Raw genomic sequence first — 22873 nt, 5'->3', positions numbered from 1 at the left:
ATGACATTGAATGGAGGTGACACAGTGAGATATGTAGTAGCCAAGAAGAACTCTTTAAGTCTTCTTCTTCTTTATATAGTCTGTCACTCTTGCTTTCTCTGTGACCCCTCATTCCACTCCTTTCAGTTTTTTAAAGTTCTGTTTTTTTTTCCTCTCTGTGTTTGCTGTCACTGTATTTTATTTTTTCTCTACCCTTTCTCAAAGGAATAAGCACCACTCCATTAGCCCAAAGCCACGTCCTCAAAGATTAATCTCAGACTGCAAAAATAAATGCCAAGTTTCTGCTTCTTTCACTTGACCTCAAATTCTTTACGTGACTTTGGGTGTTTTTATGGGCATATAATGCACCATTTTAAAGAATCTTAAATGTCAACTGTGCGCCTTGGAGCTATTTTAGTGCAGCTAACAAACCTTTTGCTTAATCTCTGTGTCATATTGTAAGTTGCTGGTTACTTGAATATGATATGCAAGAACTGAAGAAGCCTCTCAGATGAGAGGTGAAACATCTTCACAAAACTTAAAGAAGTCCCATTGCTTCTTGTTCCAAGCTACTTATACTAACGTGACCTGTCACCTACACAGACACTAGCTAAAACAGTAATAATTGGCACTATAAAAAAAAAAAAATCCATCCATCCATCTTTTACCACTTTTCCAGGTTTGTGCAGGGGAAGCCAAGACCTCTGGCACCTCTGAAAGTCAGTCAAAGATCTCCATCTGCATCAGAACGTATGGTCTAGGGTTTGTCCTGGAGGCTTTCTAGTCAAATACCAGAACCATCTCAATTAGCTCCTTGTGAACAACTCCACTCTGAGCCCCTCCCAAAAAACCGAGCTTCTCGCCCTATAAAGCTGAGGCCAGACATCCTTTGGAGCCTATTTCCCCCTTTTGTATCAAAGATCTTATTGTTTGGGTTACTACCCACAGCTCGAAGCCATTAGTGAAAAGAATAAACAGAATCTGAGACAAAGGGCAGTCTTGGCAGAGTCCAGTGTGCACCAGGAATGAGTATGACTTATTGCAATGCAGACCAAGCTCTCACTGCAGTTGTACGGGGACCAGAAAGCCCTCAACATGAGACCGATACCCAATACTCCTAACAGGATGCCCCAAGGATACATGTAGACTGGTTGGCCAAATTCCAATGCCCAAAGAAAATTCCAAAATGTGGGATAAATAAAGTATTTCTTATTTTATCTTACCTTATCTTATCCAGTGCTTCGCAACCAGGATGGAAACCACATTGTTCCTTCTGAATCCAAGGTTCTAGCAACATCATCAGTACCCTTGTGTACACTCTTGGCTGAGGAATGTGATTCCCCTGAAGTTGAAACACACCCTCTGATCCCCTGAAAAAAGAAACAATGAGCTGGGTGTGCAGTTCAGAAGCAATGCTTCAGACCTCAATGTCACAGAGGCGTGTCAGTCTGGACAACCCCACAACATCCAGAGCCTTAAGGGACTTATCTGCACAAATAAACTTCCTAAATAAAACTGAACCGATTATTGCATACTAGGCTAGCATGGTGTGTGTTTATCTCTCATATTCAAGATGGAGTAGGCTCCAGCACAGACAGAGCAGCAGATGTCTGGGCAGCCTGACGTGGCCTCTCTACTCGCCCACAAACGGGCAGCATATTGACAGTCTACATTCAGTGCGACAATAGTCATAACGATTGATTCACAAGCTGCACTACACACTGCTTCCACAAAATCTTGATATTTTCTGTTTAGAACTAGCGAAGTCACTATAGTATGGTTGTAGTGCATATGTAGAACATGTCATTTGAAAGGTCATTCAGAGAAATGAAGACACACAAGCACAAATGGAAAGAGGTAAGTGAATTGTATTCACTTATTTTACTTCTATTTCTTTATACACTAAACTGCAGCTGGAGAGGCAAATGTCAATAAGGTGTTAACTGCTGCCACGTCATCTCCCAAGCCCAGATACACTAAAAGTATGTCTATATGTGATGTGTATGTGCACTCCTATGGGTGTGAATAAGTCCTTGTAAAATAAGTAAAGGAAATAGGATTCTGTGTCGTAATAGGGCTTCCTAAAGAGTGATTGTCAGTGTCTTTGGAAAGAAATTACATTTGCATTTTGTATGTGACGCCCACTGAAGTGTGAGCTCACTTAACCTAATTTATACTTCTGTTGTTTCTACTGCAAATGTAGGCATTGCCATTTGAAAATACTGTTAATTAACTGATTTAAGCTCAGGATATAGTTTCTCAGCAAGGACACTTTGTATTTGTAGATGGCAATGTGGTTTAACCTGATCATTACACTCAGAATCACATGTTTCATGTTTTCCCTCATAATGGCTGAAAAGTCAGCAAAGACAAGGCACATCTCATTGTCTTTCTTGTTTCCGGCTTAGGATTTCTCCCAGGTTTCTCTGTATTTTCAGACCATCTCCCATGGCCTTCTGTTATAGCCTTTCTCCAGGTAAGCTCCAGGAATTTGTGTGACCCTCAAAACTGACTTTGACTTTGAGCACTTGGAATTCATGCATCAGTAAGTTTTATGTGTTCATCTAATGTTACACGTATCGCCAGATTGTCTCTAATATGCAGTCGACACACACAATCCACGCTGAATAGAATTTCAGTGCATCTGTCAATGCAATGTAGCAACACACAACCCGATTCAAGTGGTGTGTGTTGCCACTTGTCTGAGATAATCAGCCCTTATCTGTTGTTTCACTAATTTAGCTCTCTTTACTTCAAGGACAGAGAAAAAAATGGCTAGTTAAAAAGAAAAAAAACCCCCAAAACAAACAAACAAAAGCCATATGTGTGACTATTCAGATGTGTGTTACAGTGAGTTTCTGACTTCATTATAGTTGTAAAGCTCTTCACTGAGTCGAGCTTCGGAATTAATAACGCATAATTGAAACATTAACGATGCCTCTTTCTAACTGTAGACAATGAGTTCCAACCATTTTCGTTATAATTATCCATTCTGGACCATTAGATGAAAATGCCTGTAAATTGTTGTCTATGTTTGGAGAGAGATACCGAGATGAGTGTGCAGGGACTGTCTTCAAAGTGCAAGTCTGGAAAAATTTTGAGACAGTACAAAAATATCGTGTGCCTAATTAATGTTATTAGAGAAAATATTTAATAATTTCAATTCCAAAATAACATCACACTATATCTATCTATCTATATATATATATATATATATATATATATATATATATATATATATATATATATATATATATTAGGGGTGCAACGATATTCGTATCGATATTGAACCGTTCGATACAGTGCTTTCGGTTCGGTACGCATATGTATCGAACAATACAACATTTGTAATTTATTTTATCAATTTTCCTTCTGACGATGCTGCCTGTGTTGAGCGCTCAGTGAATCTGTGTTCGACTACTCCGCCTAGGCTGCACTGTCGAGCGCAGATCCACTGAGCGCTCAACACAGACAGCATAGTCAGAAGGAAGAGCGCAGGGCAAGCTAGCGAGACAGAAGTTAAGCTCTACTTGCAACATTCAGATCTGGCGTTTGGAATTATTTTGGTTTTCATGTGACGTATGACCCTGAAGGTAAGCGAGTCATGGACTAAAGTAAAACAGTATGTTGGATGTGCCATGCAATGCTCAATTACATTGGTGTGAACTAGTGTGTTAGCGCAGTTAGCTCGTTAACGTGTTTGCCGTCTAGCCCCATGCACGGAGCGATCGGCGGTAGCTCGTTAACGGAGATTTGCTGTGTTGTGGCGTTAAGGTCATTTCAACGAGATTAACCTGAAAGCACTAGTGGGAACACAACGAATATGACTGCACATTTACGCCGACATCATCCTAGTGCAAAGACAAAAACAACAAGCATGCTACTAACTTTAGCCGAGTCATTTAGACAGCTGTTAGCACATGATTTTCCTTATGCTGCTGAGAATATAGCCCAGAAGAAGCGGATAGTATAGCTTTTATTTTGGAAAGAGCCATTTCTCTGTAATAAACTATCTTTTCCAAAGATGAGTGATTCCTCAATCAGATACAGGGCTTGCAATATCGCTAGCCCGACGTCCCGGAGCTAGCGATTTTTTCAGTCGGGCTACCAAAATCTATCTCTTCCCTGCCCGTCGGGCTATTGTAGGAAAAATATATGTCAATGCTTTTGCATTCTTTCAGAAATGTAGCTGGGTAATTATGTCATTGGCATCGGTGAGCCACTGTCAATATGTGACATATTGAAATCGCGTTTGAATTTGCGCTTGTTTTTTTGCTTTCACTTTGCAATCGTGCGAACTGTGTATAGAGAGCGACAGCACTGATCTGTGAGTGATGATAATTTGTGCACCAATTCCTCTGACATCGTCTTATTAATCGTTAGCTTACTATGCAAACATGACAAGTGAAATCTCCCACAGCAAGCTTAAACATGTGAGAGGTTGATCGCGCAGAGAATCGCTGAGCTTATGTGAGTGAGCGTGTAAAAGCATTTCAGTTCTGCTGAGCCAAATAAGACAGGTCAGGGTGAAGAAGTGACAGCCAAAGAAAAGCTTACCACAAAACGGAAAAGTTATGACAAATCAGACTATAAGGCAAAAAGAAAGCGCAGCTTTATGGTTTCATGGACAAAAGAATTTCTGTGGCTGCAATATGATGAGCTAAATAACCAGGGCTGCACATAAGTGGTCCGCAGGTGCGCATTCGCTGTCAAAATAAAAAACACGCACAAAGGGTTAGGGTTAAATTTAAAAACTGTACTTTTGAGTTAAAATATATATTTATAATTTTAATAAATGACAAATTAAAAATGCATGAACATTTTTTTGTATCGAAAAAATATCGAACCGTGACACCAAAGTATCGAACCGAACCGAACCGTGAATTTTGTGTATCGTTGCACCCCTAATATATATATATATATATAAATAAAAGTAGATAATTCACCAAACATAAGCCAATTCTGCCAGTCTGATTATTTATGTATGTTGTTTAGAACTGAGAAATAGAGCTGTCAATGGGTGCTCTGCCCTGGTACCTGTTATATCTATAAGACATCACGAGTCACTGGAACTCTATTCTTACATAAGATATTCTCTCACTTGGTGTTATGTCATGGTTGATGTACAATTGTGATTAATCTGATGAGTACAAATGCCATTGCACATGATTCACATCACAATCCTACCCAGCAGGCTCTGCAAGTGACCAGTCACCATCACTGAAATAAATCATATGATGAAGGTAATTACTTATTTCAAAATACTGATTTCTAGTGAATTTTGTTTCTACAGAGAGAAGTGGACCCAACCCATTCCAGAAAAAAATCCTTTCCTTTCCTTTATTAACTCACTTTCCCCTGTCTACCACTTATACTGAAAGAAACAGCTCTCTTTCCATCTGACCCTGTGCAATATCAGCATAACATTGTTAGGTGATTACTTGCTGAGGGAGCAAGATGTAACCGGTTACAGAATATCACGCAGCACCGCTTGATTAACAATCTGTCTGAGACATGTTGTGCAACGGCTGCTTTCCTCCAGCGGTTTTGGCTGCTGCCTCAAAGGACAGCAAAGGGACAGCAACTAGAGTCCAAGAGCATTAATAGAATCTGACGCAACCAGTCAGTAGTGTATATATACATGTATGTGTGCGTGTGCGCGTATGTGTGTGTCTTTGCCTGTGACAGAAAACAGAAGGATAAGTGGGAAAGGTACAGCACTCACTGTAGAGACATACAGACACATCTTTCACCATATTGCTCTGTCTTTCTTCTTTTACTGACTCAAACACCCCTTCTCACTTGTCTTTGTGGTTCTCTCTCTGCTTCCTCCATTCCTCACCTTCATATGCAAATGAGTAATGGTGAGTAGTGCCTAATATGCTTCAGTCTCACCTACGCTAAAAGGGAAACAGTGACACGATCCAGCCCAGTATGAAATACGACACTCGGATTCTCATAAGCACATTTCCAAAAACTTTTCAAAAGTTCGTGACTCTTGAAGAGGAAAGAAAAAAGAAAGATGCCCTTTGTGGAAATAGTGGTTGAGAAAGCTGTACTTGTGCCTTAGAATGCAGGGTTTGTGAAGAGAAGAAACAATAATGGAGCCAGAGAAAGGGGGAAAAAATACAGACGAATAGAAGCAAGCACAGAGAGACAATGTACAGGCAGAAACTGAGCATGACAGAGCATCTGTGTCTCTACATACTCCCCCACAAGTGAGAGTGATAACAAAAGACAGAGAGACACAGAAAAAGAGGCCAAAAGTGGATGCATTTTTCTTCCCCTCAATTTAGTGGCACACTTTATTTATGGTTACTTTTCATTGCCTAGATCCTCAAGCTCTCTGTGTGCCAGGGGGTGTTTTTTAGCAAGTTGTCCCAATGACTGGGTGAAACAGATGAAAACGATGCGATTTGTTGTAGGAGTGCTATTTTCATGCCATCACTTTTTTTTTCTTTTCCTGAGCTTTTTGTTGTTTTTGTTTGGTTGACACTTAGAGAAGGGGATCTTTGGCCCCCTCCGGAACTGTTCCAGTTCCAAATTCCCAGTTTGCTCATCAGCGCATGTGGGCGTGTGTGCATGCACATTTGTGTCTTTGTGTGCATATATTAGCTGTTTTCATGCTACGTATTTCAACATGAATGGATTTAAATAGAGAGCCTAAAAAGAGAAACAAAGCAACAAAGCAATCTCAATAATCATCATCACCCTAGGTGAAGGATCAGACATTGACAACCAAATGATGGAAACTGTGGGTTAAGCTGTGTTGAAAGAGTTATTCCCTCAGAAAACATGGCCTATCTTAGTCTTGAAAAGGCTGAAGTGCTCGAGAGATATTCTGATGGCTGAACATGAAGAGATCGTGTTACATAAATACAACTTAGATTTGTCGTGTTTACCTTTCTTGTAAAAATGTGTCTGCTGCACGACGCATTAAAATAAATATACATGGGCATTAATACAAAATGTGTCTAAATAGGTTTGAAAGAAATAACAAGCAGATTTATTCATAGTGCCAGCTACGCCTTAGTCTGGATTGTATCTGGTGTCATGGACATGTGTATCAGACTCCTGTAAAACATTGGCAGGAGGAGGCAGAAGTTTTAAAAGGAATTTTGAAGCCATGCACCCACAAGCTTAGTCATTGTGGTTATGTAAAAAACAACAACAAATATGATGCAATGAAAACAGCTGAACTGGTTAAAGTTAACAGTGTGAAGGCAGGGTGCAGATGACGATGACAAATGACACTGTATGTGTGACTATATTGTCAATATTAGGGTTAATAAAGAATATATTTATAACAGTACCTAATACCAGTGTTGATTTTATTACTATGATTGTGATAACCCTACTGCAATGCATTGATTTTTATCATTTTAGACACAAAAGCACCATAACGTATTGACCCAGCTACCATTACTTAGAGTGAGTTTCTCTTCTAGGATGGAATTAAATTCTACACTAAATAAGCCAGAGGTCATACCTTACTATCATGATTTAATGGTGTCAGTAAATGGTCTGTGGTAAAGGGCACCATTCCTGTAAATGGCCAAACTGAACAGTAGAATTTTCAAGGGACCATACAAATGAAATATGAGTTGTTCTGAAGTATTTTCACAGATTTGCTGACAGCCACAGGATGTGAACTGATGTCGATAGCTGCTGCCCATTCAGCCAGTCAGTGTTGTCACCTTATAAAGATTGTATCCTGCAAACATTAAATGCTGAATGACCAATGTCATTGTTCAAAAGTCCATTCAAGTCGCTGTGTCATTAGTGAAAAATAGTTTCAAAAGGACACCTGTGCTGATGTCCGGGACATTAATCCGAGGTCTGTCGGATGTCCTTCCTGGGTGTTGGAAAGTGGGAGCAATGAGATACACAAATGGTCCAAGAAAACACTGCAGAACCCAAACATTAGTGATACCATGTCCTCAACTTACTGAACTAACTGACTGCAACTCTGACGACCAAAAAGTCACAGGCTCATAATGCTTACATGAAAAAGGACAGAGGAACAGTTGTTAGGTGGTGTCTAGAGGTCTATACTGATAACCAGGAACACCACTAACTGCTAGAAGCCTTAACTTTTAGGTGCCATAGCCACAGCTAATGTCTGTGAATGCATCACATGGATAAACAAAAATCAATTATTTATAGTACAGAGAAAGCACATGAGAACTAAAAATGGGCTATAAATGCCACAGGATACAACATGTTTTTCCTACTAGTCTAAAGAAGGAGAATATTGAGTTAGACACTGTGGGGGCTAAATGGGTCATAATATAAAAATTAATGTTATTACCAGCCTCATTTGCTTGAAGCCAAACAATGGAGATGGACAAATGATTTGAGAGACTGTTCTTCGCCTGGAATTTAAACAAAAAAAAGGTATTGGATAAATTAAAAAGAATGAACTGTTAAATTTTGGAATGCACATTAATCATTAAATTAATCAAAACAAGTGAAAATTTTAATTTAATCAGACTCTCACCACATTCAAACTCCCAGTTCAGAACTTTGGAATAAATAAATGAATAACTGCAATCAAACTTACAAGAGTTTTAGAGCTCTGAACAGTATAGATTGGTGATATTGACTCATATAACATTAATCAGGCCTTTCATTTACCTTTCACATTTGAAAAAGGATAACGAGGGATAAACACAATATGCATTCTGACGAAATGTGTTTAAGAAAGTTCAAAAGGAACACGTGTGAGTGTGAAGGATGTGTTTTAAAAAAACTGCTTTCTGCTGTATATTTGCTGTGCACGCTGTAAACACACGTGTTCTTTCAGAAGCACAAAGAAATACGTGGGGCTCTGAGTTTCCTTACTGCGTGTGGTTCTGTTTAAGCCAATTCAAAATATGTGTAGGCTTTGTGATCCATGTAGGATGGTGCCAAGTTATGAAGGAGGATGGATACTTTTTCAGCAAGACTATCTACGTCTATTTAAAGTATAACCCACAACAACCTTGGAATCACAATAATACAAGTTACTGTAAATAAACCAAATTAATACACGTACTTTGAAATGCACTCCTATGCTTAGCTATGGTACCTAACACCAACTATACCTGATTGCAAGTGCACAATCTGCTGGCTCTGCTGTTTCTTCTGGTCAGAAGTCATAGTACAGTAAGAGAATAATGGGGTGGTGATATGGTCATTACAGGAAATGAGTCGCATTTGAAAGTCAAAATTCAGTTTAATTTAGAGGCATGGATAGATTCATGTGGGGGGTTTTGGCACCTGTTGTATGAACTGGTGATTAACTTTGTGGCTTGTCCACTTGAAAGATTCTATAAAAATAAGTTAACACTGTCAGACAAGAGAGATTGTTGTTATTATTTTGCTTTTTTGAATCTTTTGTATTGATTTTAAATGAAAAAAAAATGTCTAATTACTTTCTTCCCCTCTGTCATCACACAGAGCAGATTTTTACACCTAACACCATCCTAGTGATGTCACCAGAAAACCTGCAACAGCCCTGACTGTACGTCTAAGAACTTGAGTGGGTGTGTATTTTTACCTTTTTTTTTTTTTTTTTTTTTTTTGCTTTGGAGTCATTTACTGTGTACTTCATTAAGGTAGTGATACAAGGGATTAAAAAAATCTTCTCTCACCTGCGGTTTAATGCCTTATCTTTGTCTTTCCTAGAGTATAAATTAGACCTGAGTTGTACCCATTGTTGTGAGTAATCTGCTTCGACACTTTCTCACCAAAATAGGCTTTATTCCCAGGCTTGGTGCCATTATAGAGAATATGTTGTTATTATACTATGATGTATCTTGTCCAAGGTGCAAACAGGGACTGACTGTGACTATGATATTGGCAAATAGTTGATTAGATATTTAAAAGGTGTTTTAAAAAACGATAGCAAGATAATCTAATGCATTTACATAAATCTTGTTTTATTAATCTGACCTGTTATGGCCCATATGCAGCAATAAATAGCCAAATTGTCAATACTACCACCACCACCATTCTCCAAAGATGGGTAACAATAGGCTTCGTCGACAAGTATATAATTTGTTTTACTGTAGATAGGGAAAAGAACCCAAAATTTTAAGTGATGTTTTGCAACTTTTTCATTCTAATGGGCATTACCACTGCTGATTTCTAATATTTTCAGAAATCACCTTCCCTCATACCATAAATGACTTTGACTTACATACAGAATTAGATACATAATGTAAATTTAAGTTATTTAATAATAATACAGATAACATAATAGTAGGCAGCATGTAAGGAAACATACAGCAAAGTGACATGGATGCAAGCCAGTAGAAGACATTTCACTATTTTAGAGCCTATTACACCATTAGACATTGAGATGGGGTTGAAATTTAACACTTCAGACATAACATTTTTCTAGAATTGGACCAGTCATATCTTCAGTGATGCTGGATGGCCAGAGGCATAGTGCCAATAAATGACAGTAAAAACCTTCATGTCATGTGGACTAAAACACCTGACACATTTTCAGTGAAGAGACAGTAAATACATTCTTCAAGTTAATAGTGTTAAATTCTATTAATATTTAGTGCAGTTTAAAGTGGGATCACTTTAAACTGCACTACTGTTTGAGCCTGTGTACATTTTTGTGAAATAATTTAACCTGAAAAACTTGAAAAAGAATAACAGAAAAGGGATAACTGCTACTTCTCACTTATGCTGCAACCAAAAATTACAATCACAGTAACATGAATAAATGACTACCTTTAGCTAAACTTACAGTTTAGCTAAAAATGCTATTTAGTTTATTTAATAGCTAAATGCTATTGCTCTGCTAATAATAAATATTATTATTCTAAAAATATACATAACAAAAGTTGTAGTTTGTGTTTGGTGTTAATTAGGAGCATTTTCTATAGTTATGTGCTAAATTAAGTTATTATCTGTGATAAGTTGTTAGTAAAAAAAAACAACAAAAACATTTTAAAACAGGAAATAAATGCATGATAGTATAATGAGATTAACAATGTCAACACATTAGCAAAAACTATTCTATATTCACAAAAGTATTCATTCACTCATCCAAATCACTGAATTTAGGTGTTGCAATCACTTCCATGGCCACAGGTGTATAAAATCAAGCATCTAGGCAGCAGAACCCTGAACACATTTAAATGAAAGAATGGGTCACTCTCAGGAGCTCAGTGAATTTCAGTGTGGCACTGTGATAGGTTGCCATCTGTGCAACAAGTCCATTCATGAAATTTCCTCACTACTAAATATTCCATTGTGTCAAGTGTAAAGTTTGGGAGGAATTATGGTCTGGGGATGTTTTTCAGGAGTTAGACTCAGTCTCTGTACATGACTGCACTCGAGTGCACAAAGCAAGGTCCAATAAGCAAGCGAGTTTGGTGTGGAGGAACTTGACTGGCCTGCACAGAGTCCTGACCTGAAATTGATAGTACCGTATTTTCACGACCATAAGGCGCACTGTGCTAAAAGGCGCAGTCTCAGTTATGTGTGCCCTTACTGTATTTAACACACACATAAGGCGCACTGGACCATAGGGCGCATACAAGTACCGTATGCGTATTTAAAAATAAAGCGGGAGCAAACCTGAATTCGGTACCTTACTCACATTTCTATTGCCGGTAATCGTCATCATCAACAACACACAAGCATACAAGTGTGCATATTTAAAAATAAAGCAGGAGCAAAACTGAGTTTGGTACTCACATTTTTATTACCAATAATCGTCATCATCAACAACACACAAGCATACAAGTGTGCGTATTTAAAAATAAAGCAGGAGCAAAACAAAGTTTGGTACTCACATTTTTATCATCAATCAAACCCATCGAAGTCCTCATCCTCTGTGTCTAAATTGAACAGCTGCGCTAAATCTCCATCAAACATGCCAGGTTCACCTGTCTTCACCGTCAGAGTCACTTTCCGTGCCGTGCGGCTCCTCGGAAACGATGCCGGCTTTTGCGAAAGCTCGAACAACAGTGCCAGCAGACATGTTAGCCCAAGCATCTACAATCCATTGGCAAATTGTGGCGTAACTTGCCCGGCGCTGCCTTCCACTCTTAGTGAAACTGTGGTCTCCACCGGTCATCCATCGCTCCCAGGCCGCTCGCAGCCTTACTTTGAATGGGCGGTTCACACCGATGTCCAGCGGTTGGAGTTCCTTTGTCAGGCCTCCTGGAATGACAGCAAGCTCACAGTTCATTTGCTTCACAAGTTTTTTCACATCGGCTGTGAGATGGGCACGCATAGAGTCACAGATCAACAGCGATGGTGATGCGTGGAAAAAACCACCTGGTCTCCTTACATACACCTCCCTCAGCCAGTCTTTCATCATTTCCTCATCCATCCAGCCCTTTTCATTTGCCTTAATGATGATTTCTGCTGGAAACTTCTCTTTAGGCAAAGTCTTTCGCTTAAAAATCACCATAGGCGGCAGTTTCTGTCCATTAGCATGGCAGCCAAGCACAACAGTAAAAGAAGACTTTTCATACCCCGTTGTGCGTATCGCTACCGTGCTGGTCCCCTTCTTCTCCACAGTGTGACTCACCGGGATGTCAAAAGTGAGCGGGACCTCGTCCATGTTTGTGATGTGGATGGGCTGGATGTTTTTGTCGCCGATGTGTTTGCTGCAGTAGGAGCGGAAGATGGCCAGCTTTTCCTTATAATCCGCTGGAAGTTGCTGCGCTACCGTAGTCCTGGTCCGGATGGAAAAATGGCACCGTTTCATAAAACGAAAGCACCAAGACGGACCTCCTTGGAAATGTTCAATGTTCATCTCTTCAGCTAGTGAAACTGCTTTTAGCCGAATGGTGACCGTCGAAACGCTTCTCCCGCTCGCTCTTTGCTCGATGATCCACCGCTCGAGTCTTTCCTCCAACTCGAGCCACCTCGCCTTATGTCCGCAGAAACTCAGCTGCGTTTTCTTGACCTGCCGGAGCTTGTTTTCCAGCTTCCTCCATTTGCGAATCATCGATTCGTTAATCTTAAATTCTCTCGCCGCTGCTCGATTTCCATGTTCCTCCGCGTAGCTGATGGCCTTCAGTTTAAACTGTGCTTCGTAAGCGTGTCTCTTTGCCATTTTCAGGGTTGTTAAAACAACGATGTCCTGCATAATGCACATACCTGTTCTTTTATACAGGTATGTGCGATTGTCCCGGTATATACGATCAACGCCCACACTTCACCCTTTAACGTTCTCATGGTGTTCTCTACTACGTCCTCCTTACAACACATAGGGCGCACCGCGCTATAGGGCGCACCGCACTTTTTGAAGAAAATCTAAGACTTTTAAGTGCGCCTTATGGTCGTGAAAATACGGTACATCTTTGGAATGATTGAGAGTGAAGACTGTGAACCAGGACTTCTCATTCACCATCAATGTCTGGCTTCATATCTTTGCTTCTGGAAGAATGGTTAAAAATTCCCATAAACACTCCGAAACCTTGTGGAAAGCCTTCCCAGAAGGCTGCAAAGGGTGGGCTAGCACTATTGCAAACCCCATGGATTATGAAGTGGATGTCACTCACAATATAGCAATATAGTATATCTTTTCAGCTGTAATTTTATAGAGTTGCCCTCATCATGTACTACTTTCAGGTATCACATTTGTGTGCAGTGAGATGAATTTATTATCATCGAACTTTGAAACTCTCTTTGAACATTAGTGTTTTGTGATCATAAGAAGCCAGTCTCCTTTGTTTCACGTATCAAGGCAAACTGAAGGCTATACCATAAAAATTTGAAATGTTTACAATTGATTTCAAAGACTAATCCCCAAAAAGTAATCCATCAACCCATCAAAGAAAACAAAGCATTATTTTATCTGAGAACCTAAACAGATCATTGTCAGTACAGATGTTAGTTTTTCTAGCTGTTTGCATGTGCAAATACAGTTTACTGTAAGTCTTTACATACATTCGCCCAGGTTTGTTGCAGTTGTACTCAGAGGTTTGGGAGTGGCCAAAAATGTTTGGCAAATCCTTGCAAGCAGATTCAAAAATTGTTTATTAAAGTGTGTTTGTGTATGTGACAGCTTGCTAGTTTGCAAAAATTTGTTAAAGCAGTGAATTCTATTTCAGGCTTTTCTCTGAATATAGATCACTGAACAGGGACAACAGTGGTTGTATTCAAACTCATATGTTGCAGCAGAATCTCAATTACCTGCACTAGTGGGCCTAATATGAATGGAAAATTTATGCAAACATTTAATGCATGATTACTATTACTATCTCTGCTCTGTTTGTACAATAGGTGTGCGTGTGTATGTGTGTGCATTTATGTGTGGATGTTTATAGCTAAAGTTTGTGGAAGATTCTTCTTTTCTTGCATCAAGGTTGAATTACAATGAGATTTGCTGTGAGGGGAAAATGTTTTGTAATGTATCTTGTCTCCCTTGATGTGCAGTTCAGCAGACCACTAAATCTTCTGAGGAGAAATTCAAAGTGACAGAAAACAAAAAGCAACCATATTTTTTATGTTAGCACAAACAAGAACCCGGAATAAAAGAGAAAAGCGAGCAAGAAAAAGAGAATTAACAGAAAAAGCAGATGGAACCCCATCCTCTCGAGCCGTTTAATCCTTCTGCCTCGCTGTGGAACAAAGGAAAACTGGGGTGAAAAGTTTGTTTAAACCATTTCTGTGAAGATTAGCCATTCTAAGAAAAAAATGTGGAAAAATTACACATCTCTAAGTACCCTCTTCACGATGACCTGCCTACGTGTTATGTGCTCTTTACACATGGGAACAGATGCTGTTTCATTCACCATTACAAATTGTGCTTAGTCAAAAGGTGGCACTAGTACCACACTTTGGCCTTTTGTTTTAAAGGCAGTGAAAGGGGGCAAAAGAGAAGGGGTAAGGTGCAATGGAGCGGGGTGGGGGGTGGGCGGCAGTGGAGGGTAGCAAAACATTAACAGAACAAAGTGTGTGTTGAGTATGTTTGTTTGGATGAGGCACAGGGTAAAAAAGGAAATAAAGTTGTTGGGTTTTTTTTAGGTAGTATAAGTAATTTAGCAAAATGAGCCTCAAACTGAGAACATTTCTCAGGCTAAACTTCCAACCCACGTGAAGAGGGAAGGATCATTTTACACAACCTCTCATGCTAAACCTGTCCCTAAAAATGTGGAGTGACTTAAAGTCCTCATCTATGATAAAGTCAAAGAAGTGGGACAATGAGGCAAATTCCTGGGTGGACAGTAAGTGGACATGAAGAGGATGTTCAACTGGACAGGAGTGCCTAAATATTTTACTTTTTTATTATATTTGACAAACCAGAAAAAGTGCACATATGTCTGCTTCATCTATGCTAAAAGACTTATGATATTGGTAACCTTGTGCTATAAAACAAAATCTTACTTTGGAATAGTTGTCTTTTTTAATACAAACAAATTCATATAGTAGTCAAATAACTAAAGTATTATACACTGGATAGGGTATTAATGATGATGTGTTGAATTTCCAGCAAAATGTGTAGTCAGTAGGAGATGGTTAAAAAAAAAGAGACTGTCCTAAACTTTTCTGCCATTTTTGACTACTATCCCATCAGTATCCATATGACCACATGACCATCTTTTAGCTCAACAGTTTTTGAAAACTTTGAGAACACTGACAAAATGGGAGTATGTGTTCAAGATGAATTCCATGCCTATACTGAATAGTTATTTTGTTCTTTTGTCCAGCAGGACATGTTAGGGAGGCATCTAAGGACATGCTGTAACTGAGCATATGACTGGATAGAAAATAACCTGGAATTGAATGTATAAAAGAGAAGAGCATAAGTATAGTGCATGGGAATGGAACTGGTGACCTACTCCATGCTTAGTAGTTTGGTGACCAGTGACCAAACTACTAAGCATGGAGTGGGTCAACTTGGGACTGGAAGAGAGACTGAGATATTTAGATCTTTTACAGTATGTGACAAGTCATTTTATCAATTATTAATAGTTTTTAAATATATGTTTGAGTTCCAAGCACACTCTGTGGTTTCTAAATCTGTGTAATTTTAGATGTGTTGTAATGGAAGGACAGAATAGCATTCGTCTAAAAGATATTCCCTCGTTTGGCATTTTGATAATGGCTGTGGAGGACATTGTCTAACACAGTTGGTTCATTGTCTTCCATTATTGTTCAGTTATTGAGATATAGGGACCACAAGGCCACAGTATATCATTCTCATATTTTTCATACTTATCAAGCCATTAATCGACCTCTTGTGACCATGGGAACATTGTTGTCCTCACCACAGAATAAAAGTGATCACTGAGCTCAACTTGTCCTGATTTTAATGCCTACCTCTAAGAGGACAAGTGGATACAAGTATTTGTCAGTCTGAAAAAAATTAGGCACATGTTTAAAAATTCTACAGAAACATTAGCAATGCCTTTACCTTTTGTTTCTTATTGCACCACTCACTGTTTCTTTACAAAAGATTTGTAGTTGTCGATTTGTCAATATGACCTGTTTGTGGTGCCAAGAATAAATCCTTCACAGTGCTTTCTTTCCAGAAACCTTTCAGTTATTAAAAGAAAAAAAGGAAATCAGGAAGGGGGCAAACACATTTTCAAAAAAACATTGAATTAATGTCAATTAGCCTAAATATGTGTTAAGTACTGTTGCGGGTTCAGATATTGAGTGTGAGCACAAAAACAATAATGGTCCAGAAGAGCTTCGATCAAACAATGATTTTAATGAACACACGCGTGGGGAGATGAACACTGCCCGCAGACAGCATCGATCTCCGCCCAATGATACACAAACGGTTGTTTTATAACATCAGGGTTTGGTTTATGACGCCCCCCTCATGCGTCAAACAGATACAATTCACATACAATAATATTGATGACTTTCGACATATATGGAAGGAGCCTTCTCTCCGTCTCGAGGCCAGGTGCCGATTCTCACTTATCTCCTGGAGCATACTTTTGCAGCTACAGGCATTTGCAAACTGTTATTCGAACTCCTAGCCTAAACATGAGCCCAACTGTTGTCTGTGTGTGTGTGTGTGTGTGTGTGTTGACCTCCAACGCACTCAGCCTCACCCCGCCCGTTGGTGCTTCTAATCTTTTCCCAGACAGAAGCTCTCAGTGGTATGTGTAATAATCTTAACTAAAAGTATGTGTTATCTATTGAATACATGTTTTACCAAAATGCCCCTACTCAAGGCTTAATAAAAGAATGTAAAATATGTGTTGTGTAAGCGTGTTCTTTCCATATGATAACACCAGTAATACAAATTATAACATAATGCCAACAATCAATGTTTTTGATGAGAATAAGAATTAATGCAATGGTTAATGATAATGGTTATGAATAGTAGCAGTAAAATATTTCCCTGATCTCCACACTCCTCCTTTTGACCTCTTGACCACAAGAGGTCACCATACGTTGCTTGTGTCACTCCTCGACCCACTCAGCTGATTCCATGTCCATCAATGGCATCATGGGCCGTGTCACCGTTGCCAGGTCCACTGCCCTCTCTGACCCTCTCTACCCATCCTCTGGCCGAGGGAATGAGACAACAACCTCTGAGACATGAGACAAAAACAAGCGCCTTTCCCTACTACGCCTCCCACACTTATCTCCTCAATTGGTCTCTTAATTCCTCAGACTTGGTTCAAGCTATTATGTTTGGGACTCTCTAATCAAAAGCGAGCCTGACTTATGGCCTTGGCTCCCTATTTCATCTACCTTCAACAATGGTGGGAGTGAAGCTCCCGTGGAATGTGCTCTCTGTCTCCTCTACCATCCGATAAAGCAAGGTCCTGACTCTCTGAAAACAGTATTTCTTATCACTCAGCAGTATAATGCATCATAAACAATATCATTCATTCACAATAAATCAGCAGTCTAATGTAATACAAATCAGTTTAACAAATGTAATAGTTTCACCTTCTTCTAATTCGGGAGAATAATGCAAACTAAAACTACATAATAATTTCACAATCATTAATCAGGGGCATAACGTGGCATAAGATAATATAATAATCTCACAGTACGTTTCTGATTTCCCTCTAATTTCTCTCTCTCTAATTTGTCTCCGAGTTCTTTTCAAAAGTGTATTTCTCTCAGCTGTCAACATGGGTCTGTTACTCTAATACTGGATCTATACAGGAAACAGTTCACATCAATGTGGATTGTACTGCATCTCTGTGTGCACAAAAGTACTGGTATATTAATAGGGTAATAAGTATATTGGAGTCATACATAGGCAGCTGGAACCTGGAATTTTCATTTGTGACCATCAGCTTCAAAAGGAATGCTTAAAAAGTATATCGCAAAACTGGTTTTACACTTGTAAGCCAAGTTATCAGTGGAATTTATATAAGGCACCTATATGTTTAACAAAAATACATAAATAAAAAGAAAACTGTCCTGCTTTCTTGAGGAAATTTGAAAGTTAGGAAGCAGTAGAAGCTACAATGCAGTTAGCATATGCTTGTAATAAAAGTTATTACATCCTGTAAATTGAAGCTCTAAATACTTTGAAGGTGATTTGAATAATATGTCTGTCTCTTATTACATCCAACATTCAACAGTAGCTATGACCTTATTAACAACTAATTCCTCATAGACGTGTATATCTTAAAGTGATTTTCTGATTATCCATCATCATATCTATTATCATATCATATTCATTATCTTATCATTATCTGAAGTCTGGTCGTAGTAGCAGCAGGCTAAGCAGTGTATTTCAGACATCCTTCTCCCCAGCCACACTTTCCAGTTCCTCCTGAGTGATCCCGAGGCATTTCCAGATTAGACAAGGAATATAATCTCTCCAGTGGGTTCTGGGTCTCTTCCCAGTTGGGTATTCCAGAAACGCCTTTTTTTCTACTCTGTCCCGTTTGAGCTCCTTGCCATATCTCTAAGACTAAACCTTGACACTCTGCAGATTGAACTAAGTTTATCCACTTGTATTTGCAACCTAACTCTTTCTGTCACTACCCAGATTTCATGACCACAGGTGAGATCATGGAACGCCGATAGTCTGATAAATCAAAAACGTTGCCTTTTGGCTCAGTTCTCTCTTTACTCTCAGTCCAGAACAATGGCCCTATTACAGCTGATGTTTGACAAATTTGCTAGTCCAACTCATGCTCCACCTTTCCATCACTCAACAGTAATAATATTCTAAGATACTTGAATTCCCTTGCTTAAGGCAGCGGAAGCATTCCACCATTTCTTTCAAATCTGATGATATGGTAAAGAACCACGGCCTCACATTTGCCACACTCTGAGCCGCTGCTTCTGTGAGTGAAAAAAAGCCTGCTGAAGTGGTGCAGGCATCTGGTTAAGATGCCTTCTGGCCGTCTCCCTTTGGAGATGTTCCAGGCAAGAGACCCCATAACACACTTGAGAGATTATATTTCTGGTCTGTTGCCTTGAGATCATGTCCATGAAAATCAAGAACAGGATCGGAGTAAAGGTGCAACCCTGGTAGAGCTGAGCACCCACTGAAAACATGGTTGACATTGTGTCAAGGACGCAAGACACAGCCCTCACAGTGGTTATACAAGAACCTAATGGCCTATTGCAGCAGGCCTGGATGAGTATGGGGTCAGTCTGGTCTGGCCCTTATACTCTTGCAGTAGACCCCACAAGTGCCCCTGGGGAACCTGGTTGCAAGTCTTCTCTAAGTCTACAAACCACATGTAAACTGAATCGATGAACTCCCATGATCCCTCCAGAAGTCCTGCAAGGGTGAAGATTTGGTCCACTGCTCTACATCGAGGACATCATCCACATTGCTCCCTTTAAATCCCAAGTTTTGTGACTGTGATTTGCAAATGTTGCCAGAATCCAAATCCATGCAAGGTATCTCTTTGGATGTCTTCTTTTTGATCCATCTTCTTCAAGTCACTGCCACACTTGGAGAAATGTTGAAATGAAGTCCATAAATAGACAATTTGCTATTAATAGTTTCAGACCTTCAAGATGTTTAGCTTCCAGGGTTATCTGATTACTTTCCTTACAGGCACAACATGATCAGGAGACAACTTAGTAGAAGGGAAAATGGGAGAGAAAAATAAAGCAGCATCTGTGTTTGCGATGCTAATAATGACAGTTTAATGAGTGTGGTAATGATAATCTAATTTGATGACGTATTCGCTTGTGACTGCAGGGACATGTTCTCTTCTTTTCTCTTCTTGTTATTTCCTTTTCGCTTGCAAAGTTGCAGCATTTTCAACTGCTGTGGAAAATTGCCTCACATTTGCATTTCTTCCTTGCTTTGTTTTCTCTCATAACTTATTCTCCTTTAGAGCGCACAGCTTTACTTTTTTCATCTAGTTTACCTCTCCACATTTACGACCAAACTCTTTGAGTCATTCTCCTCTATTCCATGCACCCTTTTACCTTTTCCCAACTGTTGGCAAATGAACCCTCGCGAACCCACTTGATTTCTTTTCCTGCTTCCACTTTCTTTTCCCCGATTTTCACTCTACTAGTTTAACCCTTCCACATCTGAAAGTCTTGCTAATTCTTCCCATTTTGTCAGTACCTGTTCACCACTTCAAAGTCCAATTTCAGCCTTACAAAACTTTAAGAAATAGTCCTCTTAGTACACTATGTGTCTGAAAAAACTCAGCCCTATAGAAACTAACAAGTGTTTTAACACTATTTACTAAGGTGACAGTTCAGCTGTCCTGAAATTTTAGGTTTGGGAACACCTAGTCTTTGAAGGGCCATGTGTCACCCTCTGTTCATTTTACTTTTGCCCCGCTCTTAAATACTTCAGTTCCAGAGCATAAATCCACATGAATCAATCTCCTTTTGCTCTCTGGTCTGTTCTAACATTATTTACCTTTTTTTTCTTTGGTTCTTGGCATTTTCCCCTCTCAGCACTCTTTTTTTTAATTTGAACATAGTTTAGTTTTTACTTCATTATTCATCCTTCTTCATTTTGTAACTTAATGTGATCTCAGCAAAAAATTCTTTCTCTGTCCGCCATTCCACCCACATTCTCTCATTCATTCCTGCTGTGTAGTTCCGATCAAATTCTCAGTAACATCACAATGGGCTAAAGGCAAAGAATTATTGTGAAATGTACGTCAGAGTAAGACTTACAAAATTACAACAATAATCAATCTTACATTACGTTGTTTTAAAGATCGAAATGTGATGTTCAAAGCAATCCTTATTTAAGCTTTAGGCCCTGCGTACTCTGGACATCAAGAGTTTGATATTAAAATTCAATGCCTATGTGAAATTGCCTTATTATCATGAGGTCAAACATACAGCACGCTGCTGTAGTTGTTTTCAAACCTTTCCTGTCTCGCCTTACTTATGCAGCGCTGCTCTTCTGCCCTTCACATCCTCATTGTCTTTATGGGGCACATTGATCGATGTGCTGCTGTAGCAGACTGTGACGAGGTTAGGAACTCTGGCCTCGGGGGTGTCTGTGTGTTTGTGTATGTGATGAACTCAACCGGTTATTGCATGGTTGTGCACTTATTTGTATGTAGGATGTACATATACTCCGCAGGAAAACATCCATCTGATGTCAAGTTGACTGTGAAGACTGCAGGAAGCATGCTATTCTGAACAGTGTTTAATGCTATATTCTGGTTTGTTATTCCACGTATGTGCGAGACTGTGTGTGACTATGAGTCTGTGTGGAGAAGGTTTGTAACTGTCAAAATAATGATTCCACTACTCAGTTTCTTGCTGTTCTTGCAGTGAACTGAATCAATATGACAAACCCAGTGTCCACTTGTGCCTTACTGCACACACACACACAAACACACACACACACACACACATATAGCTGTCATACTTGTGCTCCGTCTCTTTGAACTAGTCTCATCGATTGCTCTGCTATTCAAACTCCCTTTAGGAGTTTGTCATGGTTTTAGCTCTTTGTTTTTACCCCTGACATCTTACAAGCTGTGTTCCTTTAGACAATCATGAACATGAACATAAACATTTACAGAGACGTGCATGCTCAGGTTCATACAGTGTATTGCTTTCTTGAGTGTATAAATATTCTGCATTTAGAATTTTGGAATAAAGCCTTACAAATGTATGGAGTGATGGAGAGGAAAATCTGACTAAAGGAAGTGGAGAACCACAATACATATGAATGCTTTCTCACAGCTGGGCTGGATACTACACAACATTCAGTCACGCTCTGTGGCATGTATTAAATGTTGAGCAGGCTTACATGATTCTGTTCCTTTTTTCCCACATGATGACCAGAGGAAATTAGCAAAGTGACTTTGAAAAAAGGGTTCAATGTTGAGGCACAGAGCTTTAATCAAAAATCTGCTTTAATAGGGAATCTGAATAAAATGGTTCCTTTGCTTGTATGTAAGAGAAAGACACTGGTAGATGCCTGAAATTTTGCAGAATTTATGACTCGTGTATTAGTGAAATATAAACAAAATAAACTGATGAGCAACTCTTCTTCGGGTGACTGAGCACATCAGTCGGACTGTGTCAGTGAAAACAATATGTCGATTACATAGCGATGGATGTGATAGTTGGGTTGCAGTGCATAAACCCTTCATAACCAAGATGAATGCACATTTGACAGTTCAGCATTGGCACACAGACTGCAGGGATGAAAATGAACATGCTGGCATTTGCTCTTTAGACTGCACGTACCATTTTACCCATATATTCATGTAGCACTTTATTCTACACACTTGATTACTTTATCTGCCTCACATCCACAGCCAATTCAAAATCACCAATTAGAGATTACATCTTGCTGCGAGGCAACAGAGCTAAGCACTGCAGTATAACAGAATAACACATCTGATATGGCCCGATGATTTATTCTTCACCGCATACTTGATATGTGGGCTAGTGTTTGTGTGGTCTACAGTACACTAGAGTAAGGAACAGTACAGCCCTGAATGCTTGAGGAAGGGACATATTATGAGCAATCACCTTTATC

Source organism: Simochromis diagramma, unplaced genomic scaffold (assembly GCF_900408965.1).
Source record: "Simochromis diagramma unplaced genomic scaffold, fSimDia1.1 OVJJ01000344.1, whole genome shotgun sequence".
Classification (NCBI taxonomy): Eukaryota; Metazoa; Chordata; class Actinopteri; order Cichliformes; family Cichlidae; genus Simochromis; species Simochromis diagramma.
Note: the sequence above shows the minus strand (reverse complement) of the source record.